Here is a 16,246-nt window from a genome sequence, read left to right as displayed (position 1 = left end):
CTCGCTTACAGCCTTTGACCATCTGTGCCATCTCTGTCTCTCAGTTCTGTCCATAAGCCTCACTGACATTATACACCCAGCACTGATCCATGCAATGTGCTGTGGTAGTTGCCACCAGAAACCATCAGCGAGTAAGCAGGGATTTGGAAGCTATTTGGAAAACATACTTTTTGTGTGTGTGCCCTTTTATTTTGTTGCAGGTGTTACATATGACCAAAGAGCCATCTTATTCTAATGACATTATATGCTAGGTATTGGCTTTTACACAAAAGGTTCTTCTACCTTGAGGATGTTGACTATTACATGACCTGATGTATACTACTTAAATAGCATTGATCTTAAATAGATTAAGGCCCTTGCCAGCTAGCTCAGTTGTTAGAGCATCAGCCCAGTGTGCTAATGTCCCACGTTTGATTTCTGGTCAAGGTACACATGTGAAGTGTCCATTAGTTCCTCTTCCTCTCCTACTCTGCCTATTCTCTCTATTACCCTCCTGTAAACAGTGGCTTGACTGATTTGAGGGTTGGCCCCATTAGCCTTGGATATTCAGGTGGTCAAAGTACATCAGTCTCAGGCACTAGGAATAGCTTGCTTGGTTCAAGCATGGATCCTAAACAAGAATTGCCAGGTGGGTCATGGTCAGGGTGCTAGAAAGTCTATCTCACAGTCTCCCCTCCTCTAACTTAACAAAATGGATCAAGATCCTATTGAGGCCCTGGCCGGTTGGCTCAGTGGTAGAGCATCAGCCTGATGTGCAGGAGTCCCAGGTTCAATTCCCGGCCAGGGCACACAAGAGAGGCGCCCATCTGCTTCTCACCCCTCCCCCTCTCCTTCCTCTCTCTCTCTCTCTTCCCCTCCCACAGCCAAGGCTCTGTTGGAGCAAAGTTGGCCCGGGCACTGAGGATGGCTCTGTGGCCTCTTCCTCAGGTGCTAGAATGGCTCTGGTTGCAACAGAGCGGCGCCCCAGATGGGCGGAGCATCACCCCCTGGTGGGCATGACAGGTGGATCCCCGGTCGGGCACATGCAGGAGCCTGTCTGACCGCCTCCCCGTTTCCAACTTCAGAAAAATATAAAAAAAAAAAAATCCTATTGGGATTTAGTAAATTTCTTGCCATTTAAACTAGAATTTACAAAGACTCATTTTTATGTATACTTACTGATAGTAGTATATACACCATTCCTTTTTGCTGGGGGAACAATGAAAAAAAATTCCATACATTCTCCATTTAACCTGTAAACAGAATAAGCCAAAGGCCAAAGATATTATGGAGGTGACTCCCTCACATTCCACCTGTAATCCGAGTGTCTGGTTCCAGTTAATTACCCCAGACTTCCTATAGCCCCCTTTAAATTTACTCCTCTCACCAGTTCTTCCCTCTGTGTCTAGAAATGATTCAGGTCATGGAGCCATGGAAGAGTGCCAGATGAATAACTGAGATTTGGATACAGGCCCACAATGTAAGCATACACATGTATGTGTGTGTTTGTGGCCTGTGGTGTGTGTATATGTCTTGGTGTGTGTGTGTGTGTGTTTGTGCCTGTGGTGTGTGTATATGTCTTGTTGTGTGTGTATGTGTGTATGTAGAGCTACAAGAGCACATGCAGTCTTCCATTCCTTTTCCCCAAATATTAAAAGCTTCTTACTTTGCATGATATTTAAAAAATATGGAAGAGTTGGGAAGTTCTTGCACGGATTCGACATAGATCCTCAGCATATCAGTTTCTTCTGTCCAATCATTTGCATCTGAGGCCAACATGACAGTATACCACTCCCCTGCAAACTGCAATAAATTATTAAAAGGCTGGGGGAGAAGAGAAGATGGGGCACCTCATGGACACTCGTCTCCATGAACTCGCCCGATGGGCCGGACTCTGAGTGCTGATGTGAAGACGAAATGAAAACTCAGGTCAATTCATACTACATGTGAGGCTCTTTCCACTGTCCCTCCAGTGAAAATGGAGGTCCCCAAGTGCTGTCCTCTTCCCACATAAGACTATTGCTCTTAGACCAATGTTAAAAACCACCTCCTTTTTCTAACATGTCAAAACCTCTTCCCGTCCCATGGGGCCATCTTGCTTCCGTATCTGCACTGCCACCCCCAAAGTCAGACTCCCTATGCTCCCCCAACTCTACCTTTGACATATTGAAGTTGCTTGTCACAACTTCATGGTGTCCTCCCTCCTGGGCACAGACCAGGGTCAGCCCCAGACACAGCAGCAGCAGCTTCATCTTGGGAGGGACAACACTGACTCGGCTGCAGTCACTGGGGTGAGTCTCCCTGATGGTGTCTCCACTTCCCAGCGCCTCTGTCTTTATATTCAGTCTGGGTCCCGTCTGTAGTCCCCAGGGCACCCCTTTCTCCTCCCACTCCATGAATGGGCTGTATGCATTGGTTTGAGGCCAGAATTGTTCCTGTCAATATCATCTCTTTTAGATATACTTGGTGACCTAACATTACTGAAAAGCCACAGCCCCCCCCCCAAAAAAGGAACATGCAATGAAAGACTGTCATTTAGAACGTATTTAAGTATAAAACCTGAAACCAGTAATAAGCGTCAGGAATGGAGATCTGGAAATGGCATGTGTGGACCCTCCATGGACCACACTCACACAGCATATAGAAACAGTTCAGTCACTCCATTTTAATTACCCTCAGAAACAAAGAAACCATCTCTACCAAAGATGACAGTACTTATCACAAACATTCAAATAGTGTAGATTTGAATAGAGTCTCATAAAATAATATCTTGCCAGTATGGTGTCTATTAATGGGTACATTTTAATTTCTATTTCTTCTGTTCTGAATTCCATCAAAATGAATGCACAAATGTTTAATCACTACATACATATGCTTTGTTATATACCATAGACCCCCTTACAGACAAGGAGAAGTAAGAGATGTCATCCATTTCTTCTAGCAATTTTCATTGTAGGTGAGAAATGCTGTACATACTCAACACAAACTTTATTTTATAAACATATGCACAAGGCTATGGTTGGGACTCTCTTTCTGTCTCTCTCTCTCTCATGTTATTACAATTTTTTTCTAGCTATAGAAACAAATAAAATGTCTCACAGGAGAAATTTATCTCTCTCCAATAAGCCAGTTCCTCCACCTGACTGGAAGAAAGTCAATTCTATCCTCCCCACTGCTTGAGCCAAAATCCTTGGAGGCATCCTGTGTCCTTGTTCCTACCGGATGCAAACATTGACCCTGCATTTCTGATTAAGCTTGTTGCATCCCAGAAGTTGAAAGGGTGCATGCATAGAGCAGAATGGGGTCTAGTCTTAAAAATGTTAGTACTCTTCAAACAATGACCACCAGGTCCGTGCCTGTTGTTGAAAAGACTGGGTAATTTTTTCAGCTAGGGAGTATGCTCACCATGGATAACGTGGTGTCTCAGTCACAGCATGTTACTAAGAACTTAGTACAGGGCCTGACCAGGCGGTGATGCAGTGGATAGAGCATCAGACTGGGATGCAGAAGACCCAGGTTCGAGACCCCGAGGTCTCCGGCTTGAGCTCAGGCTCATCTGGTTTGAGCAAAAAGCCCACTAGCTTGAACCCAAGGTCGCTGGCTCCAGCAAGGGGTTACTCAGTCTGCTGAAGGCCCACGGTCAAGGCACATATGAGAAAGCAATCAATGAACAACTAAGGTGTTGCAGCGTGCAATGAAAAACTAATGATTGATGCCTCTCATCTCTCTCCATTCCTGTCTGTCTGTCTCTGTCTATCCCTCTCTCTGACTCACTCTGTCTCTGTAAAAAATAAATAAATAAAATTTTTAAAAAAAGAACTTAGTGCAGGACTTGGGGACAAATAAGGAAGCTCAGAGATCAGGACATGACTGTCATGGGACACATCCATAGATTGGAGCTACAGGGAGTGGAGCTAAGCATGACTCTAAAGCTGTATTTGATAAAGAAGCAACAGTTATTCATTTTACCGAGAAAAAGACTTGTATTTGGATTGCACAATAATATAGTGTTTTTTATTTTTTTCCACTTTTAATTCTTTCTTCTTAAATTCTATTATTAGTTTAGACAAAAATATGGTTTTAATGCTCTCACAGAGACATTATTGGATGTTGTTTCATGTGAAAGTTTACATTCAACAGAACAACCCTCTTATCTGTGCCTGTTAGGTCGGCTGCTGGTAACACTGAAGCCTAGCCATGTGGGTCAGGCCTTTCCAGGAGGGAAGGGACTGCATGTATTTTGTTCTCAAATGGATAGTGGTGCCTCCTTTCAGGCCAGAGGCAGTCAGCTTCTCTCTGTGACTTCAGAGGAGAAAGAGGAGCCATCTCCAAGTCATTCTGGCTCAGCCCCTGCTTCTCAGAGCTTTGCATCTTCACTCAGCCTCCCTACCTGAGCACTGTGACCCTCCCTGCATGGGTGACCCAGATCTGGCCTTGGAACCCAGCAGACAGTGTTTCAGGAATACAACACCCAAACGGAGAATAATAGCCGCACAGACAACTTAATAGAGGAAGAAGAACTTATTAGTACCAGAGAGAGCACGTGGAGCTACTAGCACCAAAGTGCGAGCTCCCTGAAGTTAAACTGCTTACATCTTATATACCTTTCACAGTGTCCATGCAAGGGGCACCTACCTATTCCTTAGTCTGAGGTCCTACGTGCACCTCATGGCTCTAGGTCATGCAGGGGAGTTTCTGTGAGGCAGCAAAGGGAAAGAGTTTCTGGACACCTGGTCCTATCTATTTATAGATTCTGTTTTACTTGTGAGTGTTGTAAGAGTCTCCAGGAGATCCAGGAGATCCATTAGAGATCTATAGGGTGTGCATAATCTCTAATTGACTGAGTCAGTCATTCCTCCAGTCCCTTCTCCTGCATTCTTCTGGTTTCTTCCCTCGCATTCCCCCCTTTGGGACTATAGAAATTCCTTTTTTACGTTGGAGTCTCACATTCTTCGTCTAACTCCTGTGGGATTTCCTGATAGTGGTGGACAAAGGATATACGGGCTGTCGTTTGTGGCTGTGCTTGGCTTCTATCATGCTCTTTTTTTTATTGTTGATTTTATTTATTTATTTATTTTTTTACAGAGATAGAGTCAGAGAGAGAGATAAGACAGGGACAGACAGACAAGAATGGAGAGAGATGAGAAGCATCAATCATCAGATTTTTGTTGTGACACCTTAGTTGTTCATTGATTGCTTTCTCATATGTGCCCTGACCATGGGCCTTCAGCAGAATGAGTGACCCCTTGCTCGAGCCAGTGACCTTGGGTCCAAGCTGGTGAACTTTTTGCTCAAACCAGATGAGTCCACGCTCAAGCTGGTGACCTCAGGGTCTCGAACCTGGGTCCTCCGCATCCCAGTCCAATGCTTTATCCACTGCGCCACCGCCTGGTCAGGCTATTATTAATGATTTTAATTTGTGTCTACATAGTTACAAGTGTTCCCTCGAATATATCTCCCTCCCTCCCCCCCCCCGTGTTTTCCTTGATACACCCTTTGCCCCCTCCCCCGACTGCATTCCCCCCTTCCCTCCATGATTCACTATCCTGTCCTCTATCTCTCTGAGTTATGTGTATATACTTTCACCCATGTTGTTCCTTTCTTTGATCCCTTCCTCTCATCCCCTTTCCCTCTGACCACTTTCCCTCTGGTCTCTTTGACCCCTTCTCTGCCTCTTTTCTGATCCTCAGTTCACATTGTTCATTGCATTCCTCATATGAGTGAGATCATATGAGATTTTTTTCTTTCTCTGCCTGGCTTATCTTGCTTAGCATAATAGACTCCAGGTCAATCCATGTTGTCAAAAAGGTAAGATTTCCTTCTTCTTCATGGCCCCATACTATTCCATTGTGTATATGAACCAATGCTTTTCAATCCACTCATCCACTGACGGACACTTGGGCTGTTTCCAGGACTTTGCTATTGTGAACAATGCTGCAATAAACATGGGGGTTCATTTCTTCTTTTGAATCAGTGATTTGTTATTCTTAGTATATATTGCTAAAATTTGGATAGCTGAGTCAAAAGGCAGTTCCATTTTGAATTTTTTGAGGAATCTCCATACTGTTTTCCACAGTGGCTGCACCAGCCTTTATTCCCACCAGCAGAGCACGAGGGTTCCCTTTTCTCCACACCCTCACCAGCACTTATTCTGTGTTGTTTTGTTAATGAGTGCCATTTTGACTGGTGTGAAGAGGTATCTCATTGTATTTTTAATTTGCATTTCTCTAAAGATTAGTGATGTTGAACATTTTTTCATATGCCTATTGGCCATCTGTATGTCCTCTTTGGAGAAGTGTCTGTTCAGTTCTTTTGCTCAATTTTTGATTGGATTGTTTAGTTCCTGGTGTTGAGTTTTACAAGTTTTTTATAGATTTTGGTTATTAACCCCTTATCGGATGTGTTGGTGAATATGTTCTTCCATTGTGTGGGTTGTCTTTTCATTTTGTTCATGGTGTATTTTGCTGTGCAAAAGCTTTTTAGTTTGATATAGTCCCATTTGTTCATCCTGTCTTTTATTTCACTTGCCCGTGGAGATAAATCAGCAAATGTATTTCTGCAAGAGATGTCAGAGAGTTTAATGCTTATGTTTTCTTCCAAGATGCTTATGGTTTCATAACTTACATTCAAGTCTTTTATCCATTTTGAGTTTATTTTTGTGAATGGTGTAAGTTGGTGGCCTCATTTCATTTTTTTGCATGTACTTGTCCAATTTTCCTAGGACCATTTGTTAAAGAGACTATCATTATTCCATTGTATGCTCTTATCTCCTTTGTCAAATATCAATTGGCCATAAAGGTGTGGGTTTATTTCTGGGTTTCCTGTTCTGTTCCATTGATCTGTATGCTTGTTCTGATGCCAATATCAAGCTGTTTTGAATACAATGGCCTTGTAGTATAACTTAATATCAGGAAGTGTGATACCCCCTGCTTTATTTTTCTTTTTCAAGATGGCTGTGGCTATTCATGTTCTTTTTTGGTTCCAAATAAATTTTTGGAACATTTGTTCTATATCTTTAAAGTATGACATTGCATTTTAATTGGAATTGCATTGAATTTATAAATTGCTTTGGGTAGTATAGAAATTTTAATGATGTTTATTCTTCTTATCCATGAATATGGTATATGCTTCCACTTGTTTGTATCTTCCTTGATTTCTTTTATCAATGTTTTATAATTTTCCAAGTACAGGTCTTATAACCTCCTTGGTTAAATTTACCCTTAAGTTATTTCTTTCTTTCTCTCTTTCTTTTGCAATAATGAAGAGGATTGTTTCCTTAATTTCTCTTTCTGACAGTTCATTTTTGGTGTATATAAATGTCACTGATTTCTGAATATTTATTTTATATCCTGCAACATTGCTGAATTTATTTATCAGTTTCAGTAGTTTCTGACTCAGACTTTAGGGTTTTTTGTGTACAATATGAAGTCATCAGCAAATAACGATAGTTCTACTTCTTCTTTTCCAATTTGGATGCCTTTTTTTTTCTTCTTCTTGTCTAATTGCTGTAGCTAGGACTTCCAGAACTATGTTGAATAAAAGTGGTGAAAGGGGGCACCCCTGCCTTGTTCTTTTTCTTAAGGGGCTTGCTTTTAATTTTTGTCCATTGAGTATGATGTTGGTTATAAGTTTATCATAGATGGCCTTAATCATGTTGAGGTATGTTCCCTATACTCCCCTTTTGCTGAGAGTTTTCATCATAAATGGGTGCTGGATTTTGTCAAATGCTTTTTCTGCATCTATTCATATTATCATGTGGTTTTTATCCTTCCTTTTGTTTATGTGATGAATTACATTGATTGATTTGTGAATATTGTACCTGCCTTGCCTTCCCAGAATAAATCCCACTTGATCATGATGTATGAGTTTTTTCATGTATTGCTGGATTCAGTTTGCTAATATTTTGTTGAGAATTTTAGCATCTAAGTTCATCAGGAATATTGGCCTATAGTTTTTTTCTTTGTAGCGTCTTTGCCGGTTTTGGAATAAAAATTATGTTCACCTCATAAAAGGAGTTTGGAAGTTTTCCCTCCTCTTGAATTTTTTGAAATAGCTTGAGAAGGATAGAAGTCAGTTATTTGAATATTTGGTAAAATTCACCTATGAAGCCATCCGGCCCAGGACTTTTGTTTGTTGGGAGTTTTTTAATAACTGTTTCAATTTCATTTGTTGTTATTGGTCTGTTTAGGTTTTCTGATTCTTCCAGATTGATTTTTGAATGATTATATGTTTCAAGAAATTTTTCCATTTCATCTAAGTTGTCCAATTTTTTAGCATACAGTTCTTCATAGTATTTTCTTACAATTCTTTGGATTTCTGCTATGTCCATTGTTATTTCTCCACCCTCATGTTCTTCATAGTATTTTCTTACAATTCTTTGAATTTCTGCTATGTCCATTGTTATTTCTCCACCCTCATTTCTAATTTTATTTATTTGAGTCCCTTCTCTTTTTTTCTTGTTGAGGCCGGCTAAGGGTTCATCGATCTTGTTTACCTTTCCAAAGAACCAGCTCTGGGCTTCATTGATCCTCTGTATTGTTTCTTTAGTCTCTATGTCATTTATTTCCATTCTGATTTTTATTATTTCCTTCCTTCTACTTCCTCAGGGCTTTCTTTTTCTAGTTCTGTTAGTTGCAGGGTTAAGTTGTTTATTTGAGCTTTTTCTAGCTTCTTGAGGTATGCCTGTAATGCTATGAACTTCCCTCTCAGGACTGCTTTTGCTGTGTCCCACAGATTTTGAATTCTTGTATGCTCGTTTTCATTTGTTTCAAGGAAATTTTTTGTTTCTTCCTTGATCTCATTGTTGACCCATATGTTATTTAATAACATGCTGTTTAGTTTCCAATTGTTTGAGTGTTTTTCAGTTTTCTTATTATAGTTGATTTCTAGTTCCATACCATTGTGGTCAGAGAAGATGCTTGATATGGTTTCAATCTTCTCAAATTTGTTGAGACTCATTTTATGCTCTAATATGTGGTCTATCCTAGAGAATATACCATGCGCACTTGAAAAGAATGTATATTCTGCTGCTTTAGGGTGAAAGGTTCTGAAGATTTCTATTAAATCCAGTTGATCTAGTGTGTCCCTTAATTCTGCTGTTTCTTTGTTAATTTTCTTTCTTTGAGGATCTATCTAGTGATGCAAATGGGGTAGTAAAATCCCCTACTATTACAGTATTGCTGTTGATCTCGCCCTTTATGTTCATCAAAATCTGCTTTATGTATTTTGGTGCTCCTATATTAGGTGCATAAATATTTATAATGGTTATTGCTTCCTGTTGGATTGCTCCCTTTATCGTTATGTAGTGACCTTCTTTATCCCTTAATACAGTCTTTTAAAGTCTGTAAATAGTCTTTTAATAGTTTTAAAGTCTATTTTGTCAGGTACAAGTATTGCTACCCCAGCTTTTTTTTTTTTTTTTCATTTCCATTTGCATGAAATATTTTTATCCACCTTTTTACTTTCAGTCTATGTGTATTTTTTGTTTTGAGGTGGGTCTTCTGTAGACAGCATATGTACAGGTCCTATTTTCTTATCCATTCAGCTACCCTATGTCTTTTGATTGGAGCATTTAATTCATTTACATTTAAGGTTATTATTGATATGTAGTTGTTGATTGCATATATATATTTCCCCACACACACACTTTGTCCTGTCTACAGCAGGCCCCTTAACATTCTTGCAGCATTGATTTGGTTGTGATGAATTCTTTGAGGTTTTTTTGTCTGGAAAACTTTGTATTTCTCCTTCAATTTTAAACAACAGCCTTGCTGGATAAAGAAGTCTTGGTTGTAGGTTCTTATTCTGCATTATTTTGAATATTTCTTGCCATTCCCTTCTGGCCTCAAGTGTTTCTGTTAAAAAATCAGATGTCATACTTATGGGGATTCCTCTGTAAGTGATTGACTGTTTTTCTCTTACAGCTTTTAATATTCTTTCTTTATGTCTTAGCTTTGGTATTTTGATTATGATATATCTTGGTGTGGGTCTCTTTGGGTTCTTTTTTTAATGGGGTTCTCTGTGCTTCTTGAACCTGTGTGACTCTTTCCTGCATCAATTTAGAGAAATTTTCATCTGATTTCTTCAAACAGTTTCTCTATTTCTTGTTTTTTCTCTTCTCCTTCAGGAAGCCCTATTATACGGATATTGTTTCTCTTCGTGTTGTCACAGAGCTCTCTTAGAGTTTCCTCAGACTTATTGACCCTCTTTTCTTTTTGCTGTTCTGCTTCTGTGCTCTCACTTATCTTGTCCTCTAAGTTGCTGATTTGATTCTCTGCTTCATCCAGCCTGCTTTTAATTTCTTCTAGTGCAGTCTTCACTTCTGATATTGTGTTTGTCATTTCTGTCTGGTTCTTCTTTATGATTTCCGTGTCCTTTTTGATGCTTACAATTTCTTTATTGAGGTGTCATTAAGTCCATCCATTGTAGCTTTGAGATCCTTAAGCATCCTAACAATCATTATTTTATACTCTGCATCCAGTAATTTGATTACTTCCGTTTCATCCAGGACTTTTTCTGAGGATTTGTCTTGTTGAAACATATGACTTATGTTTTTTGCCTTCCCATTGTTCTGTGTATGACCTGTAGGCTTATTCCTGTTGTGGTCTCCTGACCTAGTAGAGCCGCCTTGAAGTCTTGATTTGTTTGTTTTCTTCTCAGTTTTCCCTGACCTCATATTTTCTTAATTCTGTGTATTTTCTTAATTCTGCACCATTCCCACTCAGGACCTGGAATTACTAGCTGCGCTGGTTTGCCTCATGTGCTCAGATATAAAAATAAATATAGTTACTCTATTATACCATTTCATTACAGAAATACCACTCTTTTAGTTAACACATCATTATTATATTTATTATTAACACATCATTATATTATTTTTAGATAAATACACCCAAATAAAATGGATAGATTCCTCAAAAAAAAAAGTGTAATATTGATTAATTTGATTCTGGAAGTGAGCAAAAGTTAAGTGTAAGTAAGAAAACAAAATTGCAGCCTACTTACAAATATAATGAAAGTTATTTAAGCTTTGGTTTCACTTGGACTGGAAATGAAGATCATCCTTTACCACTATGTTTAGTATATGGATGTAAAATGGCAAATGAATCATTGCTTCCTAGTAAATTGAGTAAACATTTTAAAACTATATACTCTAATTTACAAGTTAAATCTGTAAGTTTTTTCAAGAGATTGTCTGAAAGCAAACAAAAGTGGCAAGTTCTTTTAAAAGTATAATGACTGTTTCTGATAAAGCTCAAATTACTTCTTATCAAATCTCAGAGCTGATAGCAAAAAATATAAAAGCTCATACTTTTAGATGATTCACTTATTTTGCTTGCATACAAAAAATGGTCATGACAATGCTAAGAAATGAAGCAGCAATGAAAATAAGCAAGATTCCTCTGTCCAATGATACAGTTCACAGGTGTATTATAAAAATGTCTTCTGATATCGAGAAAAATGTATGCAGTAATAAGCTTCAGTATTCAAATTTTGCGTTGCAATTTGATGACTCAACAGACATAACCAACACAGCGCAACTCTTAGCATTTATTCATTTTATTAATGAAGATCAAATAGTAAATCAGGTTTTTTTTGTAAAAAATTAGGTGTGTCTACAAAAGGTAAAGACATTTTTAACATTCTGAATAACTATTTTGATAAATGGCAGTTAACATGGAAGTCATGTGTAGGCATTTGTACAGGGGACACCCCTTCCATTGTAGGCTGTGTTAAGGGTCTTACATCTTTTGTAAAAAATCAAAATAAAAATGTTATCATAACTCATTGCTTTCTTCATAGGGAGACCTTGATGGCAAAAACATTGGGAGAAAAATTAAGAGAAGTTTTAGATCAAGTTGTCCAGATGGTAAACTTTATTAAAAGAAGACCTGTCAAATCACATTTATTTGAAAAGTTTTGTATCAATATGGATTCACAATACAGACAGCTGCTTTTACACACAGAGATAAGATAGTTGTCAAGGGGGAAAGTACTTACCCATGTACACAACCTACAACAAGAACTTCTTGCGTTTTTTGAAAAGATGAAACAGTTACATTTTTGTAACCTTTGGTGAGAATTTTAGATTGCCAGGTTACAGTATTTGGCTGATATATTTCAGCAGCTCAATATTTTGAATACTAGCATGCAAAAGAAAGAAGGAAATATTCTCACATCCACTGACAAAATAAAAGTGTTTCAGAGAAAACTACAAATTAGGAAAAGAAAAGCTGTTGAAGGTAATTTGGAAAGGTTTCCATTGGTAAATAACACTCGCATAAATGAAATACTTCCAATAATAGTTGAACATTAAATAAGTTTAGAAGAAAAATCGGGTTCTTATTTCCATCATTTAACACTGAACAATACGATTGGATTAGAAACCCATTCATGGAAACTTCAAGTGATTTTGGTTTAACATTAACAGAAGAATAACTGGCAGCTATATCCATTGATTGTGGATTGATGATTAAACATAAGAAATTGTTTATTGAAGCCTTTTGGATTTCTATAAAAAAAAGAATATGTGGCAATATCTAAAACATCTTTGAACATTTTTCTACAATTTTCAACATCCTATTTATGTGAATTAGAATTTTCTACCCTCAACACAATTAAGAATAAAAAGAGAGGAATTCTTCAAAGTATTGATGAGCAAATGAAAGTTTGCCTTTCAAATATATACCCAAACATTGAAGAAATAGCTAGGACACATCAGGCTCATGTTTCTCATAAACACAAGAATGAAAAAACTTAACACATTCACACCAGGACCTGCCAAATTTACTAAACCTTACTCAGAATGTATCTACATATATAAAAAGATAACTTTTTTGTCATTTTTAAGTTTTTTAACACCTCTTTTTTACAAACTCTAAAAAGTTTAACTCAAAAAATGTAACAAAAATGTTTTTTAATGTCAGAATAAATTTCATTTTGTCACATTTATTTTGTTCAATTACCATAAAAGCATACTTGGACTTTATATTTTTTCTTTAATATTTGACTTAATTATTATAACATATTTCTCAGAAATTTCTATATAGTGTACCTACAATTCACTGAGGAATAAAATTTTTGTTGCATCCACAAAAACACTTGTTCTTACCTAATTCAAGTGTGCTGATCTCAAATTTGACATTAGTTTTTCTCTGTAAGCTACAGTGGGTTTTTTTGCAATTCAAGATTTTAGGTTTTCATTTTATTGTAAAATTTTCAACATTTAGTTTAACATAATGAAGTAGAATGTCTTCTTGGGCATCATCTTTGTGAAAATATAATAATTTATATAATGCAGTAAATACACTAATACACTAAAATATATGATTGCATCAGAATTTGTCTACAATTTTGAAATAGAACATATTAAAACACTTATTTTAATCATAAAATTTGTGCAAAAATTATTTAAATTCTATTCCGGCAAAAATTTGCATTTGTAGCTCTTGTGTTTGTGTACTTGTTGAGGATAGTCTTGTTTGATGTTCCAGCAGTAGTCTGCCATCACTAACAGTTCCAAGGTTTTCAGGAAACTTATTAAGGTGACTGTTCAGCAAGTGAATCTTAACGCTCATGTTACATCCAATGTTGTGGAAAGCCAACATCATCCTTTGAACCTGAAGTTCATAGTTTTTTGCTTTTCTGTTGCCAAGGAAGTTCTTTGTAACTGCTACAAAAGACTGTCATGCTGCTTTCTCCTCCTTATTCATTTTCCTGGCAAATTCTTCATCATTTATGAGGGTTCAAATTTGAGATCCATCAAATTCACCTGCTTTTATCTTCTCAAAAGAAAAGGCAGGAAAAGCAAAAATAATATGTTGAAAGCATTCACTTTCTCTATTCAAAGCCTGAACAAACTGCTTCATTAAGCCAATCTTGATGTGAAGTGGGGGGAAAATGATCCTGTCTCAATTAACTACAGGTTCATTCACAATATTTTGCATTCCTACTTCCAGAGCTCTACGTTTTGGCTACTCCTTCTGTGTCCAGTGTTTCTTGGCTGTCACACATACACAGAAAGCAAGGATACTTTATGAAACCTCTCTGTTGTCCTATCAGGGAATTTACCATTTTAAGATCCACACAAATGATCCAGTTATGCTCCTCATACTTCAGTAAGTTGAGGACAATTTTTATGTTATTATAATCTTCTCACAGATGAGTTGAATAACCAATTGGAACTGCTGCATAAACATTACTTTTGTGTAGGAGAACACATTTCAGACTCCGTTTAGAGCTGTCAAGAAATAGCTGCTATGCCCTGGCCGGTTGGCTCAGCGGTAGAGCGTTGGCCTGGCGTGTGGGGGACCCGGGTTTGATTCCCGGCCAGGGCACATAGGAGAAGTGCCCATTTGCTTCTCCACCCCCCCCCTTCCTCTCTGTCTCTCTCTTCCCCTCCCGCAGCCAAGGCTCCATTGGAGCAAAGATGGCCCGGGCGCTGGGGATGGCTCCTTGGCCTCTGCCCCAGGCACTAGAGTGGCTCTGGTTGCAGCAGAGCGACGCCCCGGAGGGGCAGAGCATCGCCCCCTGGTGGGCAGAGCATCGCCCCTGGTGGGCGTGCCAGGTGGATCCCGGTCGGGCGCATGCGGGAGTCTGTCTGACTGTCTCTCCCCATTTCCAGCTTCAGAAAAATACAAAAAAAAAAAAGAAATAGCTGCTATCCTGTTGGACTATAAGTGGTAACACCTAGCCTAGCTGGCTGAGAAAACTATTGATATCATGACAGTAAACAAAGTATTTGTCTTTGGGAAAAAAAAGTCCACAAAATTTGTTCATGCTTCCTGAAATGGGATACTTTAGCTGACATGTGAAGTACATTCTTTTCTTGAAGCCTGGAGGCTAATAACTCAGCTGCTTTCTTTGATAGGCCCAAATATCTTACTAAGTCATTCAATTCAGGTTGGCTAAACTGCTGAGGGGTTAATGACTGCTTGACATCAGAAGAAGACCCTTCAGATTCTACAACCATTTCCTCATACATCTTATCAAAATACACTTGATCACCATGTTCACTCTCTTCATCCTAAGAAGAAATATAACCATTGAAAACTGGAACCAGGAGTGTCTCAGAGTGTGAGATAGGTCGTATTGCTGGAGGGATATTAGGATATGTGATCATATGCCATTTTTTCTTGCCAGTGCCCTTGTATGGATCAGACAGAAATAACAGTCACTGCTGTGGTCCTTAGGTTCACACCAAACCATGGGAATACCAAAAGGCATTCTTTTGAATTTTCCTTTTGTCCAGTCATAAAGCATTTTCTCACAATTATGACACACAATATGAGGAGCCCAATTCTTGTCTTGATCGCCAAGGGAAACTTGAAAATAGGCAATATATGCACATGTCACAAATGATGAAATATTGCACCTTTGACATTGAAGTGTGTAACAGCCACATATACAACAGAAGGTGTCAGGACTATTCTTACATTTACACCTACTAGAAGAAGCCATGATTCAATCTTAAAACAAAATAAGAGGGTGTTTATTATAAGATTTTTTACATTTAAAAACAACTACAATTATGTAAAAGTGATATTTGTAAAACATTAATTGCCTTGTGGTTCTGTTCAATCCAAGAGTCATTGCCCTTTAATTCCAACTTAAAAACCAATGCATGCCATTAATTGTAACAAAAAGAAATTAAAATTGCATAAAAACTAGAGCATGCACCAAAAAATGGATTTTAGATTTGGAATCAGCGATGTAGAAATATATAGAAAAGTTCTAAAACCTCATGCAACAGAAAATGAAAAAAAAGTTGTTCCCCAGTGTTATTTGTAGGATTTTAAATTTGCCCAGACTTCAAAAAGTTTGAGAACCATTTTCTTAAGGTATGCCTGTAATGCTATAAACTCCTCTCTCAGGACTGCTTTTGCTGTGTCTCATAAATTTTGAGTTGTATGTTCATTTTCATTTGTTTCAAGGAAGTTTTTGATTTCTTTCTTGATCTCATTGTTAACCCATTCATTATTTAATAGCATTCTATTTAGTCTCCAAGTGTTTGTATGTTTTTCAGTTTTTTATTGTAGTTGATTTCTAGTTTCATGCCATTGTGATCAGATAAGATGCTTGATATGAATTCAACCTTCTTAAATTTATTGAGACTTGTTTTGTGTCCTAACATGTGGTCTATCCTAGAGAATGTACCGTGAACACTTGAAAAGAATGTATATTCTGCTGCTTTGGGGTGAAAGGTTCTAAAAATATCTATTAAATCCAGTTGTTGTAGTGTGTCACTTAAGGCCCTGTTTCTTTGTTA

General features: G+C 38.0%; 1 protein-coding gene and 1 non-coding gene across 2 annotated transcripts in view; one reads left to right on the top strand and one right to left on the bottom strand.

Moving 5' to 3' along the window:
* The window catches only part of LOC136394362 (salivary lipocalin-like), a 124,017-nt gene that overhangs the window by 37,281 nt on the left and 70,490 nt on the right, over nt 1-16,246 (bottom strand). The gene's annotated exons all lie outside the window — the stretch shown is intronic.
* Nucleotides 713-788, top strand: TRNAI-GAU (transfer RNA isoleucine (anticodon GAU)). The gene has a single exon. It is a non-coding gene; the product is annotated as a tRNA-Ile (tRNA).

This window comes from Saccopteryx leptura, chromosome 2, assembly GCF_036850995.1.
Source record: "Saccopteryx leptura isolate mSacLep1 chromosome 2, mSacLep1_pri_phased_curated, whole genome shotgun sequence".
Lineage (NCBI taxonomy): Eukaryota > Metazoa > Chordata > Mammalia > Chiroptera > Emballonuridae > Saccopteryx > Saccopteryx leptura.
The sequence above is the reverse complement of the archived record's forward strand: the minus strand, read 5'-3'. Positions and strand labels throughout refer to the sequence as shown.